The sequence below is a fragment of the Ictidomys tridecemlineatus genome, chromosome 14 (genome assembly GCF_052094955.1).
Source record: "Ictidomys tridecemlineatus isolate mIctTri1 chromosome 14, mIctTri1.hap1, whole genome shotgun sequence".
In the NCBI taxonomy this organism is placed as follows: domain Eukaryota; kingdom Metazoa; phylum Chordata; class Mammalia; order Rodentia; family Sciuridae; genus Ictidomys; species Ictidomys tridecemlineatus.
The window spans coordinates 13,910,166-13,926,052 of record NC_135490.1 but is presented as its reverse complement, the minus strand read 5'-3'; the positions used below and the strand labels follow the sequence as shown (position 1 = coordinate 13,926,052).

Here is a 15,887-nt window from a genome sequence, read left to right as displayed (position 1 = left end):
TTTAGAGATCCCAGCCCAGTGGTCATGGCAGGTGTGGCCACATGCCACAGGGAAAACATGTCCCAGGGTCAGTGCCACCCAGCTCCCTACTAATGGCATGCAACCCCAAACTTTCACCGTTTACCTCCTCCCCATTCACAATACATCCACTCCTCAGCAAAAACAGATCCCATCCTCGACCCTTCTCTCCATCCCCCAGGTCCCCCTCCTCTTCCCCAGCCCTGCCCCTTTGCAAGGTAGACCTGGATGCAGAGGGGCAGCATATGCCCTGTTATCAGCAGCCAGCTCTGACAAGCACACCTCCTAGTCTACTGGAGGAGTCTGGGGAAGGAGGGAAGCAAGAGGCATGCTGACTTGAGTCTTTCAGACTTGAAAGAAGCAGGTGGATCTTCCCAGCACGGTTTTGCAAATTGGTGGGGTGTTTTCTAGCTGTCATTATTGAAGACTGCCACTGGGCTACTGACATTTAGAAGACAGGGCCAGGCATGACAGATGGTCTGCAGTCAGGGGGACCATCCTACACAATGGATTGTTATGACCCCACACCTTGTATGACTCCTTAGTATCATACAGACAGTATAGACATATAGCTCATCTAAAATTAAAAAAAAAAAAACACACATTTTCCAATTTTTTTTCTACTAGGATTATTTATATTTTGTTTCTATTTTCTTTTTTACTTAAGGTCATTTGGTTCTATCTCTTTTCCTCTACAAAGTCCTGTTCTTCTTATCCCAAAAGTGGTTACACGTGAGCATCTCCCCCTACCTGCTCATTCATCTTTCTTTACTTTTCATACAGCATTCCCTCTGACCAGTTCTTAAACCCAAACACATTCATCCTCAGTAGAAGTGAGCGTCTGATACCCTCATGAGAACTTAGAGTGTGGTGGTCATTGCCAGGTCACATATAGAAATAAGTGTCCTTATAGAGCAATGTTTTAAAATACTAAAGGTGCAAAATGTGGAAGTGAGTGTCCCTTCTACCCCCGTGCCCAGGTTTCCTTCCCTAAACACCTACTGTTAGCTATTTCTCCTATGTCTTTCTAGAGATATCCTATAGGTTTACAAGCAGAGAGAGAGAGAGAGAGAGAGAGAGAGAGAGAGAGAGAGAGAGAGGTTCTTCATTTTTTTCTTACAGCAAACATTGACTGATACAATGTCCATCCCTCTTACTCAGAATCTTGCAGTATTTAATATTTCATGGTGATGCTTCCATATCAACACCAAAATCTTGTGCATCCTTTTGAACGGAGACAGATCATGGTGATCATCATGACTGAGCAGGCCCCTGCAAACGGGCATTTGAGTTATCCATGGTCTTTCCTTATTATATACAATGATGAGTAAAGAGCCTGATGCAAACACCACCACGCACACCTGCAAATGTACTTGCAGGCTGAATTCCCACAAGTGGAATTGTTAAGCCCAGGGGCACATGCCTCTCATTTTGGGAAAGAGCATATGGATTGTATCCCCACCAGCGGAAGTTTGGAGGCCCCCTTATTCAACACCTGCTTATTTATTTTTTTAGATGTTGATGAGCCTTTATTTTATTCATTTATTCACATGCAGTGTTGAGAATTGAACTCATGTCTCACACATGCTAGGCAAGCGCTCCACCACTGAGCCACAACCCCAGCCCTTGTAGGCTGTTTTATTGGTGTTTAGGCACACATTATAGGTGTAATGTGTCATAAATATTTTATTTTCTGACCTTTACTTTTTAGTTCACTTATTTTTTTTTTATTTTACCGTGAAGATAGCTTTTAGAATTAGGTAGTCCAATTTTCCAGTCATATTTAAGAAGCCAAGAAAGACCTTTCCCACTCTGAAACGGTTAACAGCAGTAGAACATTCCTATAAGTTTTTTTTTTTTTTTTTTTGAATCTTTCCTGGTCCATCTTTGGTTCTTCTGGGATTTATTTTGGAGACGGGATGCTTTAGAAGTCAGATTTTACGTTGTTTTCCAGATAACTACAAAGTTGTTTCAGCGTTATTTGTTGAAGAATTTACTTTATGCCACCATTTATTTCAAATGTACCTATAGCAAGAAAGAGCGGCATAGCACAGCAGGTGAGAGCAGGAAACCTGGCATGTGAAGGCTGCCATTGTCACTGTCACCCCATGCTTTTGGTGCTGGTCTTGGATCTTTTAAGATAGATTAGTGATCTTTCTAGCCACGTGTCAGCACCACACTCTTCTACTTCTCATAGCTCTGTGACATTTTTGTTTGTTCGTTATCATTTTGCTTACCCCCATAAGCAGTGTCTTTCTTCCCTTTTATTCTCCAACTGGTTATTTGTATGTATGAAGGCTTCTGATATTTTAATATAGCTTTTGATCTGCCTTTTCTGTATTATGTTATAGTTTGTAACAGTTTTAACTTGGTTCACTTGGCTTTTCCAGGTATTGATTTCATGAAACCTAATAACTTTACCTTCTTTTCCCCAACATTTGAACCATTTATTTATTTCTCTTATTTGATTACACGAGTAAAAACCTCCATCCTTATCTTGTTCTTGACTTCAACATGAATGTTGTGCAGTGTGCACGTTATGCATAATCTTGACTTGGGGCTAGAGGTAGATGTGTTTTTATCAAATTAAGGAAATATCTGTCTCTTCTACAATATTAACAGTTTTATCCTGAGTTAGGTTTGCGGTTTATCCTGAATGCCTTTTTCATAGTATTCTGTTTTCTATCTGTTAATGTTGTTACATTCATTATTCCACCCTACAACTTGAATAGGGCATATGCTATTTGCTAGGCACTTTTTTAAGCCCTAGAAATTCAAAAAATACATGTATAAAATTGGTTCCTGCCTTCTCAGAGCTTTCCATCTACTTGGAGAGACTGTAGATGATTAAACAGATGTGTAATGTGGTGTGTTAGGTTTGATGTTTATACAATAATCCCAAAGAGATCACTTCATACAGCATTATTCCCTGCATTCCTAGATAAACTAAGCGGTTATGGTTGAAAATGGGCAGAAAGTTTTTAGACTTTTCCTGATGTCATTTAAGGGAGATATTTAAAAGACCAATAGCCTTGAAGGTAGTAATGGGATTTCCAAGAAAATATTCAACCATGTGCCCCGATAAGGTCAGAAAGTTTAGTAAACAGATTATACCAATTCGTTTTTTCATAACATGGCTTTAGAAATACTGAGAAAAGTTAGAATCAGAGAGTGACTCAATGTTTCAGAAATCACAGTTTATATGAAAATGAGGGAATGTGGGATCTTTGGGTGGGAAATGGCTGGAAAAGGCAGGATGAGAACTGATTCCCCAGACCAGCTGCAGCGATCCCCACTCGCCTGCACCTCTGAGATGCGCCATCAGCCCGCCCGCCCGATGCCTGCCTCGTGCCCTCTCTTTGGCAAACTTTGTCATCTGCCAGATGGAAAGTTGCCTCTGTGGAGCAGCCTGTCCTGCTTTCCCCCATGTGAGTCCTTCCCCCACTTTGGTCCCATGGGCTCTGCTTCAATCTCTCTGCACATTTATCACACTGTGCCGATGCTCTCGCTGAGTGTCTCTGGCGGATCGGAGCAGCATGGCGTACAATATGTTCACAGTCCTCGTGCTGTCCCCTCCCCTATGACTCCAAGCTTGGCCATCAGCTTCCTTTAACAGGCCTGAGACCACAAACCCTATGCAAGCAGGGACTTAAAAGGTGCTTGTGCCTTGAGGCTTGCAGTGCTTTGGGTCTTTAAAACCCTGAGACATGAAGAGTCCCACTTCCTGGACAATAAGAAGACCATGTTGCTCAGGGATAAGCCACCTGGCTGAGGCTCCCTAAGCCAGCCAGCTCATGAGTGAGGCCAGGGCCAGCCAAGGGCAAGCTGACCACCGCCACTAGCCAGGCCCTCCCAGACCAGAGAACCTTCTAGCTGACCAAAAGAACTATGAGAAAGAGTAGAAGTTTGTTGCTTAAAACTACAAAATTTGGGAATGATTTTTAAATTTTTTTAAATTTGTTTTAATTAGTTATACATGAAAGTAGGCTGTATTTATTCACATTGATATATCATATATAGATGGACTACAATTTCTCATTTTTCTGAGTGTACATATTGTAGAATCACATTGGTCATGCAGTCACATATAGACATAAAGCAGTAATGTCTGTTTCATTCTACTATCTTTCCTATCCCCACATCCCCTCCTCTCCCCTCCCTTCACTTCCCTCTACCTAATCTAAGGTAATTCTATTCTTCTCTAGTCCCTGCCCCCCTTATTGCAAATTAGCATCCACATATGAGCCTTTGGGTTTTTGGGGGAATGATCTTTTATAGAGCGAACATTGATTTACACCGTGTCTGCCCCTCTTACTCAATTGCAAGCACTTTGAAGGTCAAGGTAATTCCTTGTTCACTGAACACAGGGACTAGCACAGTGCAGAGCACAGAGAGTCTAAATAATATTTTTTAAATGAAAACTCCAATCTCAGAAGGAGAGATTCTGACTCTACCCTGCTGCAGGCGGCCTGCTCCCACCAGCCACATCCTATCCCTGAGAGTACTCCTTACATTTTTGTGCCTGATTTGCTAAATGTGTTCCCCAGAGACTGAAAGCAGGGGCCTCCTTTGTGTTTGTCCCCTGCTGTGTCATTCAGCACCTAGCGCAGTGATGTGATGGGTCTTTGGCAATTAGCTGTTAACTAAATGAACCCACACAGCTCAGTGTCTGCAGCATCCCATTAGTGGCCCAGGGGGAGAGGGGTAGGATAGTCACCCTTTCTCCCACACATTCAGTCTTGCAGGCCCTGTGGTCTCCCCATGGGGTTACAGACAGCAGCTTCCCCCAATGGAAATGCAGAGGGTGGAGCTGAGGAGCAGGTGGGAGGGGCCTGAGGGGCCATTCTTAGGGTCAGGCATAGCTGGTCACCTTCTGCTGAACCCAGGAGAGCTGTGGCATGCACAATGAAGAGTCATCTCAGTGGGCACCCCCATAGAGTCTGCCAGGCAAGGACAGAGCAGTGGCGTAAGAATGCAGAGATTGCACACCTGTGCCCTGACCTGCTGTGTGACATATTTCCACTGCCTAAGTCCTTTGGGCCACCAAGCCCTGCCCTGCCAGTCAAATATACCAGTTTGAAGAAACATAGTAAATAATAGGAAATAGCTCTCAGAAAATTAAAGACACAGAGACCACCCTCCACTCACAAACAGGCTGTGTTCCAAATGTTCGAATTGCAGAAGGTTTCCCCACAGAAACCATATTGACTCTATGACCAGTGTGATTCTGCAGTCTGTACAATTAGAAAAATGAGAAACTATACCCCAATGATTCAAATGTATGAACTGCCAAGATCATTGTAATGTCATGTGTAGCTAATAAAAAATAAACTTAAATTTTTAAAAAAAGAAACCATATTGAAAATGGTGGTGAGATTTTCTTGCTTCCACTCAAAAGGTTGTTCAAACCATATTGTAAATGAAATAACTTACATTTGCAAAGAGAAACCACAGGAAAAATGCTGTTGCAATACTAGTAATTAAAACAGAAAGAAAAATAATACCGTGGAATAAGAAGCAGTGTTTCTGACTCATCTCAAATGCTAGGACTTGAAGGAAAGTGGACTTAATTAGAAAAGGAGGGGGTGGTAGAAAGGTTTCCTGGAGATCAAAAGGCATCTTTCAGTCGCCTGAATACAAACTGTTTCTCCCAGAGAAACTGGATTTTTAGCGCTGCGTCTTAGGTGGGTGCCATTCCTATCTTGAGGCACACATGAAATGAGAGGGAGAGAAGCTGCATTGGCCGAGAGCTCAAAGAGAAGAGAGAAGGTCTAAGGAAGAGACCGCCAAGCCTGGGAACTGCCCGGCAACATTTCCAAGGCTTGCTTCGCATCACGCTAAGCAATGATCCTATGCGCCTTCATTTTCCCATCACAGAGCCTGCAACAAGTTTCCCCATTTTATAGATGGGGATGTTGAATTTGAACAAGAAAATGACCTTGTCAATGGGGTCAGCCATTGCCAATGTCTTGCCTGGTCACAAGATCAGGAGGCACCACAGCTTTGTAGATTCAAACAGCAATTCTTTATTCCCGAACTCACACTGGCCTCTACAAACACATTCTCGGGAAATCCAAGTTCTGCCGCCGCACAATTCATGTCCGGAAAAACTTTCTTCCCAGGAGAACTCAGCGGGAAATTCAGGCAGCAGGAACGCCCTATTCCCAGCAGCAATAAACTTAAACCTGGAACTTCCTTAAAACCCATATAGTCTTAAACGGGGAACGCCTTAAACCCAAGGACAGGATACTTCCTCAAACCTGATCAGCTCTAAACCCGGATCCACCCTGGTCCTTGGGCAAGGTCACCTTACATGCAATGTCAACAGCAAAATTCCAAGGCAAGTCCATTTAACATGGGGTACGCTGGCAAGGAAATTTCGATGCGTCATTCCTACTTGGCAATGGCCCTCAGCAAGCCATGAAGCTGGAGCTGGGTCTCAGGCCTCCTTGATTCTGCAGCCCATTTCCTTTGTTCTCTCCCTGGCTCTAGGTGAGGAGCAGAGGAGGGAGAGGGAAGTGCCATTTGTAGGGAGGGCCCTGCAGTGAGTCAGGGTCACTATCCTCCCAGGACACCTCCCAGAACAAGGGGTCCAGGAAGCTGCAGCCTTGGGGTGGGGAAGAAAAGTGCTCAGATAAGTCTCTGAAAACTTTTTAGGGTATTGAAAGTCAGAGCTCACAACAGAGGGAGATCCAGGGCAAATGCAAGGAATGTGTCCATTCAGGCTGCTATGACAAAATGCACCGAGCTGGGTGGCTTATAAACAATGGAAGTGTATTTCTTACAATTCTAGAGACGGGGAAACTCAAGATCAAGGTGCTGGCAGATTCCATACCCAGCAAGAGATTGCTCTTCCGGTTTATAGATGGTGCCTTTGGGCTGTGACCTCATATGGAGGACAAGCTCCCTCAAGCCTCTTTTACAAGGAGGCTAATCCCAATCATGAGGGCTTCACGCACAAGACCCATGCACCTCCCACAACCCCACCTCTTAATACCACTGCGCTGGAGGTTAGATTTCAACTTATAAATTTTAGAAAGACGTGAGCATCCAGCCATAGCAGCACTATTAACCAAGTGGATAGAGTCCTTACCCTTAAGAAACAGTAGCCTAAAATGAATGATCTGCAGTAAAATTAAATCCATAAAGAGAAAAGGAAGAGAACCACCAAAATACTAAAGAGAGAGATTAATAAATAAAGAAAGCAAATTAATCACGGAAGAATATATGCTGAGCAGCACATCCTACCTTGCAAAGAAGGCCCTTTCTCCTCGGGTAAACAACCCAGAAGAGTGTGCAGGAAAGAAAAAGAAACTTCACAAATTACCATTTCCTTTCATGTTGATCAACCCAGGGGTTCTCACTCATAAAATTAAAAGAAACAAAATTAAACTGTAACCAGCTCCCTCTGGCTCCTGGGAAGCACTCACGCAGCACGGAGGGGGCCGTGGGGAGGGAAGCACATTAGGTTTCCTCCATCATAGTGATTCCCTTCTCTATGTCCCCGTTGGTGACTAAGTTACACAATCAGCAAGGAAGACCGAGTCTTCCAGGCACGGGGGGCGTCCACTTCCTCAGGAGTGTCCAGCCTGGCCCTAGGCACAGCCTCTAGGATGAGGGCTGCTCTCACTTCCTTCCCAGCCACATCCCTTCCACTGGCCCATCAAGCACGCACATTGTCCATCTGCTCCGTGTCAATGGCACAAGAGTGCTACTGGGCATGCAGATGTCCCAGGCATGGTGACTTCCCCCAAGGAATCCATGACCCAGTTGCAGAGAAAAGGCCAACATGGGAAACAAGTCGAGAAAAATTGTTGGACAAATTTGAGGCCCTTCACCCTTAATTCTACAGCCTGTATCTTTCCACTGCTTCCCTTCTCCCAGCTTCTGTGGATTTTCATGGAGAATCCTGTCATTTCAAGGTGTCATACTCCCCTCTGAGCTTTGGGCCCCTTTCCCATCTGCCAAGTAAGATTGACATGAAAATGGAGAGGACAGTTAAGCCTCACTCTTAATTTTGCAAGCTAGCCCTGTAAGTAAATTATTCATTCATTTTAAACAGCAATTTACTAGATGTAAATATTAGCTCTTCTAACTGACGGGTTAAAGGTTATAACAAACACGAAGCAGAAACTGAACTTTGAGCCACTCTTATTTATGCTTAATGCCAAGTGAAGTGTACTCTTTGAGGGGGAAACCTTTGGCTTAACTTAGAAAATGAGTGTGAGCCCCAACAATCTCTTTTCTTCCCTGTAAACTCTTACAGATCCGGAGGGTCACATTGCAGCGTCTGCTTTCCCTTACGACCTGATACCTCTCCTCATCCTTCTCTCTGTCTCTGAGACTCTGTTGTGTCTCCTCTCTCCCTCCCTCCCCCTCCCTAACTGTGAATGCACACGCTGATAAAAACAGACTAGAAAAAGAGGAGGATGCTTGTTTTTTAGAAGAACAGTGATTGGTTATCCAGGGTCCCATACTTGCCAGGCACTGAAGGCAGCCCCTTACGAGGACATTCTAGTTGAGTTCTCATGAACACTTAGCTCATCCAGTATTTACCCCCCCCCACCCCACCCTACCATGCACTAAAGAAACCAAATCTCTGAAACTCCAGGCTACCTGCTCTGCATCCCTCACCTGGTAAGGGGCAGAAATGAGACTTCAACCACATCTGTTTACCTTCAAAGCCCACGCCCATGCTCTTTTCAACATAATGTCACCCCCCAGGCTCTTGCTTTAGTTGGCACCTCTTCCCTTACGCTTTCTAGAATCCCCAAAGAAACAAAACCAGTAGGGTGTGTGTGTGTGTGTGTGTGTGTGTGTGTGTGTCTCTCCTCTTTGTTCTTGGTGGGAGAGAGATCAAAATTTCCTAAGGACATTGGCTCCTTGATCATGGAGACCAAGAAGTCCAATGATCTGCCATCTGCAAACCTGACCACCAAGAAAGTTTGTGGTGGGATTCAGTGCAGTATGAAGGTCTAAGGGCCACAAGCATCCACGTGTGACAGAGGAGATGGATTCCCCAGTTCAAACGGACAGGGCCCTCACCCTTCCCGTGTCCTTTTGCTCTGTTAGTGACTCTGCATATCAGATGATGCTGCCCACATGGAGGATGGCTCTTCTTTATCCTTTGCTACCAGTTCAAACGCTATTCCCCTCACAGACACACCTGCATTTTATCAGCCATCTGGACATCCCTTAGCTCAGGACTCAGAAGCACCAGCTACTCTACACCCAAAAATATCCAATGCAGAGTTGGTGATCCTGGGTGTGGCTGGCAGAGAGGGCCGGCTCCCTCTCCCACAACTGCTTCAATCATTCTGTACTTCAAGGACAAAAGGAAGATTTGGGGGCACCTCTCAGACATCATCTTTCACAACCTGTGCCTCCTTCCCTGTTCCTCAAAACAGTTTCCCTATTAGAATGCCTTCCTCCTCTGACTGTCCTGTTCTTAAACACAAACATCATCAATGATGCAGGGCCTTGGAGACCCTCTAGAGAGTCCCACCTTTTGCCAAATACACCTGTTACCCAGGGAAGCTCTTAGGAAGACAAATCCCAGGGCTCTGTCTCCCAGTTCTGAGACAGCAGGTTCCAGGTTCAGAGACTTATTTTTTAAAGTCTTCTGGGTAATTCTCCTGATCGTCTAAATTTATGGGCCGCATTGTTAGCCCTTCAAAGTTCTACGTTGAGGTCCTCAGTCCTAATACCTCAGTGCATGACTATTTTTGGAGGCAGGGCCTCTAAAGAAGGAATTGCCTGAAAACCAAGACATTAGGGCAGGCTCTAAACCAACAGGACTGATGTTCTTACAAGAGGAAATCAAGACCCAGATGGGCATAGTGATAAGATCATATAAAGGCAAAAGGAGAAGGTAGCTACCTACAAGCCAAGGAGAAAGCCGGGGGGGGGGGGGGGGGGGGGGGGGGGGGGGGAGGGGCGGGACACAACTTGATTTTGGATCTCCAGTTTTCATAAGTATGGAAAAAAGCCAATTTCTGTTGTGTAAACTCTCTTTCTGTTTGGTATTTTGTTATGGTAAACAAATACAGGCACTCCTCCTGATAAAATACTGAAACTCCTCCTGATAAAGATAGAACCTGGGGTCTAGGAAGGTCAAGGTCAAGTGAGTCACCCAAGGCCACTGAACAGGTGATCAGGGCACAGTCCTGCACTAACTTTCTCCTGCCTCTGCCCAGCATTGAGTAGCATCAGCTTTACAATGAAAATCCTCTGATCTTCCCTACTGAGCCATGCTCTGGGGGAACAGAGGAGAGCGGCAGAATTCCAGTAGAGCTGTTTCAGTGGGAACGACTGACTGACCTGTAAATGGCAGAGAGCAGGGCTGAGGAGATGGAGCATGTGCCTTCTCTCACAGACACTTCTGAAAGGGGCATGAGAGTCACTTACAGAGGGTCCAGCATGGTATTCACTACAGGATTCAAAAGGACTACTTTCCAAATCCATCCTTTGAAAAGGGAATTCTCCAATCAGAGGACACAGTCCCAATTCTGTCACTAATTTTCTCTGTGATTTTGAGTCTATCACTTGATTATTCAAGCACTCATTGCTCATATGTAGAATGGGACAAGAATAGATGTCTGCCTTACCTACCTGATAGACATACAGTGAATATCAAATAAGATCATGTACAAGAAAGCCCTTGGAAAAGTATAAAAATGTTATTCAAATAGGAAATGTGACAGATCCTTCATGCTCGAAAAATATACCTGGGTCAGAATGAATTTCTGACCGAAAGAGGCAGCAGCAATCATAATAGAAATGCGATATCTGATTGATAGGCAGCTTACATGAGTGGCTTTCAAATTTGGGGATGGAATTTGGATATGTAATGAAAAGAACTTGAGACTTGAAACCTGAAGATGAGGTTTGGGGCCAACCCAAATAGAAACAATCTGTGATTTTTTTTTAACAAGACCTTAAAATCCTTTGGCATGTGTTTCTTTGTACCAAAGAAGAGGATTATAATACCCACTTCATAGTCCAAACAAGTTTATTATAAATATCAAATTAGATTACATGTTAACAAAGAGCAGAATGTTATGCAAACAGACAATCTGCCTAAATTTTCAGAGGACACTATGTTAAATAAAGTAGATACAAACTGAATAGGGTGTTCTAAGTTATTGGGGGAGAAATTGGAGGTCAGAAAAATTCTACATGAAGGAACTGCAACTTTAACCAAAATGCATTCTTATTATGGAGTCACAGAGTGTCAGAAATGGCTTGAAAGAAGGTAATTACCAATGTAAGCATAAGTTGACCAACTAAGGGAGAAAATGTCGATTCAGAGATATTCTGCAAGGAAAGGTTGTGTGATTTTAAGAATTTCAATACCAAAAGGTTAAATGGAACAAACTAAACCTTTTAACAGGTGGAATGCTTGAAGAAAACATGCATAAAGCCTGCATTTCCTGGGGAAATAGGAAACAGGCCACTGTGTGAAAGGGTTCTAGCATATGCCATGGACAGAAGCTCAAAACATTGCAGTAAGGCAGAAATTGAAAACATGATCATTTATTTTACCAATGTCAAACTTAATGGAGCAATAAAATTCTGTATTTATACTTTGACCACTAGCCATACAGTTCATCTCTTGATTGTTCTAACTATTCTTGTTACATGGTTTTTATATCCAGCTACTTATATGTGAGGTAAAAATGAGAAGGTAGAGAAAGTAGCAGGAATCGAGTGGTGCTGTGCATCTATTCAGCACTTATTCAATGTTTAATTCTCCAAAAGTCATGAAAATGGAAGCCTATAAGTCTCATCAATGATGCAGAAGTGTAGAAGTTAATGTGTGGATAAGAAAATATTTGAATCCAGTATTAGACTCATCTTAAATGAACAAAGACCTGAAAATAGCAGTCTCTCATAATAAAGGTTTATTTCTCTCTTAAGTGAAAGAAACACAGCAGTTAGGGAGTATCATGGCAGATCCATAGTCATCAGAGACAGTTCCTTCTAGCTGTCTGCTCTTCCACATCTAAGGTATTATCCTCATCTTCATGGCCATAAACAGTTACTAGATCTCCAGCCATCATCTCTATCATCCAAGAAGCTAAATGAAGAGAAGAAAAAAAAAAAGAGACAACCCCTTCCCCTTTTAAGAACCTTCTTGGAAGACCATCTCAAGACTTTCCCTTACAGTGCATTGACTAGAATGTAGCCACATGCTTTTACTTAATCACAAAGGATTCTGGGAAATGTAGTCTTTTATGTGTAATACAATATGTCCAATTAAAAATTGAGCTCTGTTACCATATAAAAAAAAAGTATGAATATTAATCCAGGAGTCTCTGCCATACCACAGTTTACTAATTCCAATGTCTATGCTCTTTGTCAGTTAAAAAAAAAAAACCCTCCTAAAATCATCTGTGTGAGCATTCCCCAAATCCATTTGGACACATGTGGCGTCAGTCAATCTCGTCCTGCTGCTAAATGGGAAAATAAAAGCCACATATTTTGATCATGGTTACTATTGCTATTATTTAGGAGACAATCAGGCTCAATGGAACAAAGGGTGCAGTGATCATTGACAAGAAATCCAGGAAGTTTTCCTGTGTCTGTTCAACCAGGAGATGAATTTTATGTATTGTCATGAAAATTGTGGACAGAAACGTTTCTGATATAAATGTAATTTGGAAGGAGAAATACCAAGACTGGAAAAAGAATGGCAGAAATCAGAGATAAATTTCCTTCTATCCATTGGCCTTTGATCTTGCCAAACTGAACATTTCAAAAAGGAAACCAAGCAGAGATGAATTTTATAGCTTTGCGCAAACCGCTCGAGATGTATTTTTGCAATTGTAAATGATCATGAAAAAATACCATGATTATAAACAAAGCACCATACAATCACATATAGAGCTGGCATTCTGGAAACCGGGGTGAGCAAGCCAAATGCCTGTTATGTTCACTTACTGCGTCATTGAAAGAGCTGCAGCAGCCAGTCGGGTCGGGGCTGGTTGTGTCTTTCTCTAGCTCAGAGCCCCTGGCATCCCTTGGCATGGCTCTAGAGCTTGTCCTGGCTCAGTTATGCTCCATTCCAAAGCCAGCCCAGATAAGCTCTTTCTTTACTGCACAGAGAGTTCCAGAAAACCATGGAGAGTCCCAACCCTAGCTCTGTCTCCAACTCAGCCACCAATGCAGCTTTGTCTCTTCCCCAGCCTGGATCTCAATATTGCATGTATAAAATGAGAAGCATGCTGATAAATCAGAGCTCCTGCCAGCTCCAAATTCCATAAACACTAAGGGAATCACAGTTAGGTTTTAGTGAACAAAGGCAGTGAGGTGAGGAGAAGCAGGAAGTAACTAAACCTTTCCAGGTCTTTTTAAAATTCTTGCACTAAGTAGGAGTTTGTTTCCTCATTCGATCCCATAAGAACAGCAGAGCACCAGGGATTGATTGAATAGGCCCCTCTGGAACCCAGAATCAAAACACAGCACAGGGTTGTGAGCCTGCTACAGGCCATACTTTGAATCAGACAGACAGACCTGAGTCCAATTCCAGATGAGTAGCTTCCTATCTGTGGTCCCCAGGCAATTTTCCTAAGCTAACCACCTCTCAGCTTCTTGATCTCTGAGGGTGAGATAATAGGAGCACCTGTCACGGAGTTGGAAGAGTGAACGGTATAATACACGTAAAGCCCCTACCACCACGGTGCGTGGCACACACTAGGCATTAAGGAATAGTAGCTATTATTAGAAGCCTTATTTACGACGCTTGAGATGGAACAAATCCTACTCTCTGGGAATTTGAAGCTTGTGAGCTTGTTTTGAGCAGCCTGTGCCTAAAAATTCAGGAAAATGCAGATGTGTTAAAATGCTCTGCCCCCAAAGTGTCAGGGAATAGTCCAGTGTTCCATCAAATAATTCAAAACCCAGAACAATAGGTGTGTGTATGTGTGTGTGTGTGTGTGTGTGTGTGTGTGTGGGTGTGGGTGTGTGTGTAGGTGTGTGTGTGAGAGAGGGGGGGCGATGAAGGAAGGAAACCCTGTTTTATAAAAACTAAAAGGAGGTGGGGAAAGTAGGGATGCTGTCCAACCACAGAATGACTCCTGGTCCCACATCTGTGTGGCATTTTCCTTTGCCCTACACTTCCAGGAAAACCCAGCCACCTATGGACATTACCTGGACGCATAACGTAAAGCTTGTCTTAATCAATGGAAGCGACGTTGCTAAAATTCTGGCGATTTTCACTGGGAGCTGACAACATGGTAATTTATATTCTGCACAGCATAACCAAAGAGCTTGTTATGCAAACACAGGCCACTGATTTGACAAATCTCCTGGAAACAGAATTAATGTCTGTATTCTGTGCAAAGATGTAATTTATTTTAATATTTTAAAGAGATAATATCTATCTATCTATCTATATGTATTCAGGGAGTGAGATATATATACACATTGAGATATGTATATTTAAATAGAGCCAAGCTGGGGGGGGAGGGGGCTGGGGTTGGGGTGTGGCCACATTAAGAGGCCAAGGAACCTCAGTGGAAATGGCATTGCTGGTTACTACCAGCATCTCAGATTTGGTGAGTTTCTTCTTCTATTCCTGGTGATAGCATAAATATTATTTTTTGTGTGAAAATGCTTTATTTATGGTGCTACAGCAAGGAACGCATTTCATGGTAATTGAGGGGTTTGGGGATAGAGAATCAGCTGAATTCTACCAAACTACAGAAAAACTTTTAATTGGGTGGAGGCACCAGCGGGTATTTCTTAGTCCTCATGGTTTCTTTTCTTAAAGCAATGGGTTTTTTTTTGTTTGTTTGTTTGTTTGTTTTTTGTTGTGGGGGTGGTAAGTCAGTGCTGGCCTGCTACAAATGATCCATTCCAAGGCTGGAGGTTAATATAAGCCTGATGCCTGCATCAAAGCATAAAATCAACAAAGTCTGGGGAGAATGCCAGAGGGATATATTTTAATCATTTCCCTTGGTGGGCGGGGGGGAAGATAGGGCTCTTCTTTGGGGAATGGGGCTTTCTAGGTCCTAGATGAGCTTTCCCAGAATCCAAATGTTATTTGAATCTGAATTCAAAAGCAAAGGCCTTGCACCTTGCTGTTTTCCAGTGGGGAAAGGAGAAAAGAAATAGCTACCCACCCCACCTCCCCCCGTCCTTGTAGCCCTGGATCCCCTCATTACACTCGCCTCCCACTTGAGTTTCAAAACTAGGATTTGCACTAGGCATGGTGGGGTACACCTGCAATCCAGTCACTTGGGAGGATGAGGCAGGAGGATCACAAGCTCAAGGCCAGCTTCAGCAACTTAGCAAGGCCCTCAGCAATGTAGCCAGACCCTGTCTCAAAACACAACAGGCTGAGGATATGGCTCGGTGGTTAAACGCCCCTGGGTTCAATCCCCGGTACCCAAAACAAACAAACAAATGAACACAAAACCACTGTGAGTTAAGAAAGGGAACCACTCTATTCCCATCTCCCTGGTTCCTTCAAATCTGATCACTTTCTCCTTCCTCCAGTGAACCCCGCCATGGAGAGACCTAATCAAACCTGCCACGTCTGTTGTTGATGCTTAGCTAAGGGCCTAAACAAGAAATCAATGTTCCAAGGCCCAGGGGATGCATTTTGCTGTTTTCCCCGTTAATGTCATGTCAGGAGATGTCACCAGGAAGCCAGGCTACTTAGGAGGGCATCAGTTCGCATTTGGAAAGGCCCCTGATGACACTCAGGCAGGTGAGGCGGGGAGGACAGTCCCAAAGGGAGGGAGGTGTTGGGGGTGGACAGTGAGCTCCTGAGCTCTGTCAGGCTCTGCTGACAGAAGCCGAAGCCAAAGGAGCTACAGGGTTTGTCCTTCCAGCTCCATGTGTGTGTCCAGCCTTTTTCTTTT

At 43.7% G+C, this 15,887-nt stretch overlaps 2 long non-coding RNA genes across 5 annotated transcripts in view; both read right to left on the bottom strand.

Moving 5' to 3' along the window:
• LOC110598557 (uncharacterized) overlaps nucleotides 1-8,379 on the bottom strand; it is a 51,029-nt gene extending 42,650 nt beyond the window's left edge. For all 4 annotated transcript variants that reach the window (XR_013430234.1, XR_013430236.1, XR_013430235.1 and 1 more), the window contains exon 1: nucleotides 7,267-8,379. This is a non-coding gene — a long non-coding RNA (uncharacterized LOC110598557). The remainder of the gene's footprint in view (nucleotides 1-7,266) is intronic.
• A 3,527-nt stretch (nucleotides 8,380-11,906) lies between these two features.
• LOC144370576 (uncharacterized) lies at nucleotides 11,907-14,163 on the bottom strand. Its single transcript, XR_013430490.1, has 2 exons — nucleotides 12,961-14,163; nucleotides 11,907-12,097 (listed from the first exon to the last, which is right to left on the bottom strand). It is a non-coding gene; the product is annotated as an uncharacterized LOC144370576 (long non-coding RNA).
• Between the last annotated feature and the right edge of the window lie 1,724 nt (nucleotides 14,164-15,887).